This window comes from Salvelinus fontinalis, chromosome 37, assembly GCF_029448725.1.
Source record: "Salvelinus fontinalis isolate EN_2023a chromosome 37, ASM2944872v1, whole genome shotgun sequence".
Taxonomy (NCBI): Eukaryota; Metazoa; Chordata; class Actinopteri; order Salmoniformes; family Salmonidae; genus Salvelinus; species Salvelinus fontinalis.
Genome location: NC_074701.1, coordinates 20570687 through 20576720, shown reverse-complemented (window position 1 = coordinate 20576720; position 6034 = coordinate 20570687).

Here is a 6034-nt window from a genome sequence, read left to right as displayed (position 1 = left end):
CCTATTGTATCATATCCCGCTGTTTAACATCTTGTTCTGCCCGTTGTAAGACTGTTGTTGTATGAGGCTAAGGGTACTGGTTTCTCCCGAGTCTTCCTCTGAAAGAAGGAGATGCCAGTCTGGTGGCTGGCTGATAAGCTTTCTACACAAGAAGAGTGACAAGATGTACTAGATAGAGTTGAGGTTGGGATTTCATTCTCAGACACACACCTCTACTACAGAGAAAGACACAGGAAAAGAGGAAGGCGGGAGAAAGGTTCCACAGTCCCTATCATTTTCTTAATCTCCCTCTTCCTCCCTTTCGCTGTAGCTCTTTGGAAGAAGGACTGGATGGCACCGGGTCTCTTGGGGGTGGAGTCCTTCTTTGAAACAGAGCGAGACTAAGTGGAGGCCTGGTTGGTAGTGACATCACTGGACAGGAAGCCGGTGATTCCTCCGGCCCCGGCAGAGGGTGCGTCATTAAATTGACTGGCTGAAATGTGGAGCAGGGTGAGGGGAGGAGTCCTGGATAGCAAGATAAGGAAAGAGAGTGACACATATACATTCGACAGTGGTGGAAAAAGTACCCAATTATCATACTTGAATAAAAGTATAGATACCTTAATAGAAAGTTAATCAAGTAAAACTGAAAGTCAGCCAGTAAAATACTACTTGAGTATAAGTCTAAAAGTATTTGGTTTTAAATATACTTAAGTATCAAAATAAAATGTAATTGGTAAAATATACTTAAGTATCAAAAGTTAAAATATAAATCCTTGCATGGCCAAGCACGCCTCCAACTCAATCATCAAGTTTAGAGACGACACAACAGTATTGGGCTTGATTACCAACAACTACGAGACAGCCTACAGGGAGGAGGTGAAGGCACTCGAAGTGTGGTGTCAGGAAAACATCCTCTTACTTAACGTCATCAAAACAAAGGAGATGATCGTGGACTTCAGGAAACAGCAGAGGGAGCACCCCCCTATCCACATCGATGGGACAGCAGTGAAGAAGGTGGAAAGTTTTAAGGTCCTCTGCCTACACATCACGGACACACTGAAATTGTCCACTCACACAGACAGTGTGGTGAAGAAGGCGCAACAGTGCCCCTTCAACCTCAGGAGGCTGAAGAAATGTGGCTTTTCAACTTAAACCCTCACAAACTATTACAGATGCACCATTAAAACCTCTTTGGGCTAGGGGGCAGTATTTTCACGTCCGGATGAAAAGCCTGCCCAAAATAAACTGCCTGCTACTCAGGCCCAGAAACTAGGATATGCATATTATTAGTAGATTTGGATAGAAAACACTCTGAAGTTTCTAAAACTGTTTGAATAAGCGCGACCTAGAACGAGCTTCACTTTTGTTTTCATCCGGTATTGAACACAGTTTATTTCGTCTTAAATTTGATTGATTATTTACGTTTTAGGATACATACATTTGGATTAGGAACGTTGTTTGAAATGTTTGGACCAAGTTTACAGTTGGAACCGGTGTATTTCTGAATCAAACACGCCAAATAAATTGACATTTTGGGGATATAATGAAGGAATTTATCAAACAAAAGGATCATTTGTGATGTTTATGGGACATTTTGGAGTGCAAACAGAAGAAGATCTTCAAAGGTAAGGCATGAATTATATCGTTATTTCTGATTTTTGTGTAGCACCTGCCTGGTTGAAATCTGATTTCTATGTGTTTGTATGCGGGGTGCTGTCCTCAGATATACGCATGGTCTGCTTACGCCGTAAGGCCTTTTTGAAATCTGTCACTGTGGCTGGATTAACAAGAAGTTAAGCTGTATTTTGATGTATTACACTTGTATGTTTAATTAATTATTTTTATGAGTATTTCTGTTTTTGAATTTGGCGTGCTGCAATTTCACTGGATGTTGTTAAATCAGTCCCGTTAACGGGATCCGAGCGGGAATGGGGGTGAAGGGATCCCTAAAATGTTTTAAGAGCATCCTGTTGGGCTGTATCACCGCCTGTTCAGGAAACTGGACCGTCCTCAACCCGCAAGGCTCTCTAGAGAGTGGTGCAGTCTGCACAACGCATCACTGGGGGCAAACTACTTGCCCTCTAGGACACCTACAGCACTCAATGTCACAGCAAGGCCAAAAAGATCACCAAGGACAACAACCACCCGAGCCACTGATGTTCACCTCGTTAACATCCAGAAGGTGAAGTCAGTACAGGTGCATCAAAGCTGGGACCAAGAGACTGAAAAACAGTTTCTATCTCAAGGCCATCAGACTGTTAACCTCACTAGGGTATGTGGGACGGTAGCGTCCCACCTCGTCAACAGCCAGTGAAACTGCAGGGCGCCAAATGCAAAACAACAGAAATCCCATAATAAAAATTCCTCAAAATACAAGTATTTTACACCATTTTAAAGATACACTTGTTGTAAATCCAGCCACAGTGTCCGATTTCAAAAAGGCTTTACGACGAAAGCACACCAGACGATTATGTTAGGTCAGAGCCAAGTCACAGAAAAACACAGCCATTTTTCCAGCCAAAGAGAGGAGACACAAAAAGCAGAAATGGAGATAAAATTAATCACTAGCCTTTGATAACCTTTATCAGATGACACTCATAGGACTCCATGTTACACAATACATGTATGTTTTGTTTGGTAAAGTTCATATTTATATCCAAAAATCTGAGTTTACATTGGCCCGTTATGTTCAGTAGTTCCAAAACATTCAGTGATTTTGCAGAGAGCCACATCAATTTACAGAAATACTCATAATAAACATTGCTAAAAGATACAACTGTTATGCATTGAATCTTAGATTAACTTCTCCTTAATGCAACCGCTGTGTCAGATTTCAAAAAAACTTTATGGAAAAAGCACACCATGCAATAATCTGAGTACAGCGCTCAGAGACCAACACAACCCAAACAGATATCCGCCATGTTGTGTAGTCAACAGAAGTCAGAAATAGCATTATAATTATTCACTTACCTTTGATGATCTTCATCAGAATGCACTCCCAGGAATCCCAGTTCGACAATAAATGTTTGTTTTGTTCGATAATGTCCATCATTTATGTCCAAATACCTCATTTTTGTTCGCGCGTTTAGCCCAGTAATCCAAATTCATGAGGCGCGATCACTAGGTGCAGAAGAAAAGTCAAAAAGTTCCGTTACAGTCCGTGAAACATGTCAAACGATGTATAGAATCAATGTTTAGGATGTTTTTAACATAAATCTTCAATAATGTTCCAACCGGAGAATTCCTTTGTCTGTAAAAATGTAATAGAAAAAAAATGCAATAGAACGCAAGCTAACTATTACGTGAACGCGCATGGTCAGCTCGTGGCTCTCTGGCAGACCTCTGACTCATTCCCCTCTCATTCGCCCCCACAGTAGAAGCCTCAAACAAGGTTCTAAAGACTGTTGACATCTGGTGGAAGCCGTAGGAAGTGCAATATGACCCTATAGACACTGTGTATTCGATAGGCAAGAGTTGAAAAACTACAAACCTCAGATTTCCCACTTCCTGGTTGGATTTCTTTCTCAGGTTTTTGCCTGCCATATGAGTTCTGTTATACTCACAGACATCATTCAAACAATTTTAGAAACTTCAGAGTGTTTTCTATCCACATCTACTAATTATCTGCATATTCTAGCTTTTATGGCTGAGTAGCAGGCAGTTTAATTTGGGCAAGCTTTTAATCCAAAATTCCCAATGCTGCCCCCTACCCTGATGAAGTTAAACAGCCATCACTAACACAGAGAGGCTGCTGCCTACATTCAGACTTGAATCATTGGCTAATTTAATAAATGGATCACTAGTCACTTTAAACAATGTCACTTTAAATAATGGCACTTTAATATTTTTTACATATCTTACACTATTCATCTCATATGTATGTACTGTATTTTACATAATCTAATGCATCTCTCGGTCATTGCTCATCCATATATTTATATGTACATATTCTTATTCATTCCTTTAGATTTGTGTGTATAAAATAGTTGTTGTGGAATTGTTAGATTACTTGTTAGATATTACTGCACTGTCGGAACTAGAAGCGCAAGCATTTCGCTACACTCGCCTTAACATCTGCTAATCATGTGTGTTTCACCAATAAAATTTGATTTGATTTGTGAAGGCTGTGCATGGCTGTTGTCCACCGTACCACAATCCTCTCTGTCTGGGTAAACCCTGCAGTCACAGACAGAACATTTTATGAAGCAGTGTTGCACGGTATACCGAAACGTCTGTCCTATTTCGATACTAGAACATGAAAAAACGTTTGGTACTGTATCTTTTTTTACTTTCGGTACTTCACGGATCAAGCCTGTCTATCAACGCCCCCTACCCCTTATTATAGCGTGAACCTTGCCTGCTCCCCCCTTACTCATTGCTAGCCTGCACTGGGAGTCTGGGATGTATCATGTTAGCTCCCCTCTCATGCTGCACAAAAGTTAACACACTTAAATATTTCTGGTATCGTGTCAACACTAGTTAGAAGGATTTGTAGAATGAATAGTTGTGAAGTGTTAACATAGTGATGCTATTCTATACAAGTCTTCTTCCATGAAACTACTAATCCATCTATCTGTGTACCACAGGAGGAGCTGAGGACAGGTGAGAAGGCGGTGGTGTGTTTTAAATTCATTAAGCACCCAGAGTACCTGAAGGTGGGGGCCAAGCTGCTGTTCAGAGAGGGAGCCACCAAAGGCATCGGCCAGGTCACCAAGCTGCAGCCTGTCTCCCAGTCACAGCCCTCACTGAGTGAGGAGGAGGACGAGGCCTAGAACCCAGAACCGCCCAGTGGAACAGGAGAACCACAGCCGTCCCAGCTAGATCCCAGGATCTAGAACATCGGAGGAGAGGGTTCCGTCTCTTTCTCCTGTCATCTTTAGCCTTCCTGCTTCTTCCAAAGCCCCTCTCCTGTCATCTCAGCAAAGAACTGACTTTTCCCTCAACTTTTGTCTTTTACTTTGTTTTTCCGAAGCCTTGTTGTCACCAAACCTTTTCTCAAGCCTTTTCAAGAACTGCTATTTCGATTGTTTTCTTTTGCTTTTCTAGATACTGATGAGGGAAGTATATTTTGTCTCCTGTATCACATAGCAACAGTCACCACGGTGAGGTTGAGGTGTAAGGAAGACCTGGTTACAAAAGGCACAGAGATCTATCCAATAGTAAATATGGAAATGAGTGTAAAGCAGCAGTCACCCTAAACACAGTTGATTCACACCTCTGGGTGAAGTGCTTACACACACTCTCCTCTCACTCAAACATACACTACCGTTCAAAAGTTTGGGGTCACTTAGAAATGTCCTTGTTTTTGAAAGAAAAGCCCATTTCTTCCCCATTAAAATAACATAAAATTGATCAGGAATACAGTGTAGACATTGTTAATGTTGTAAATGACTATTGTAGCTGGAAATTGCAGATTTTGTATGGAATATCTGCAAAGCCGTAAAGAGGCCCATTATCAGCAACCATCACTCCTGTTTTCCAATGGCATGTTGTGTTAGCTAATCCAAGTTCATAATTTTAAAAGGCTAATTGATCATTAGAAAAACTTTTTGCAATTATGTTAGCACAGATGAAAACTGTTGTCCTGATTAAAGAAGCATTAAAACTGTCCTTCTTTAGACTAGTTGAGTATCTGGAGCGTCAGCATTTGTGGGTTTGATTACAGGCTCAAAATGGCCAGAAACAAATAACTTTCTTCTGAAACTCATCAGTTTACTCTTGTTCTGAGAAATTAAGGCTATTCCATGCGAGAAATTGCCAAGAAACTGAATATCTCATACGCTGTGCACTACCTACACAGAACATAGCAAACTGGCTCTAACCAGAATAGAAAGAGGAGTGGGAGGCCCCGTTGCACAACTGAGCAAGAGGACAAGTACATTAGAGTGTCTAGTTTGAACAACAGACGCCTCACAAGTCCACAACTGGCAGCTTGATTAAATAGTACCTGCAAAACACCAGTCTCAACGTCAACAGTGAAGAGGCGACTCCGGGATGCTAGCCTTCTAGCCAGAGTTGCAAAGAAAAAGCTATATCTTAGACTGGCCAATAA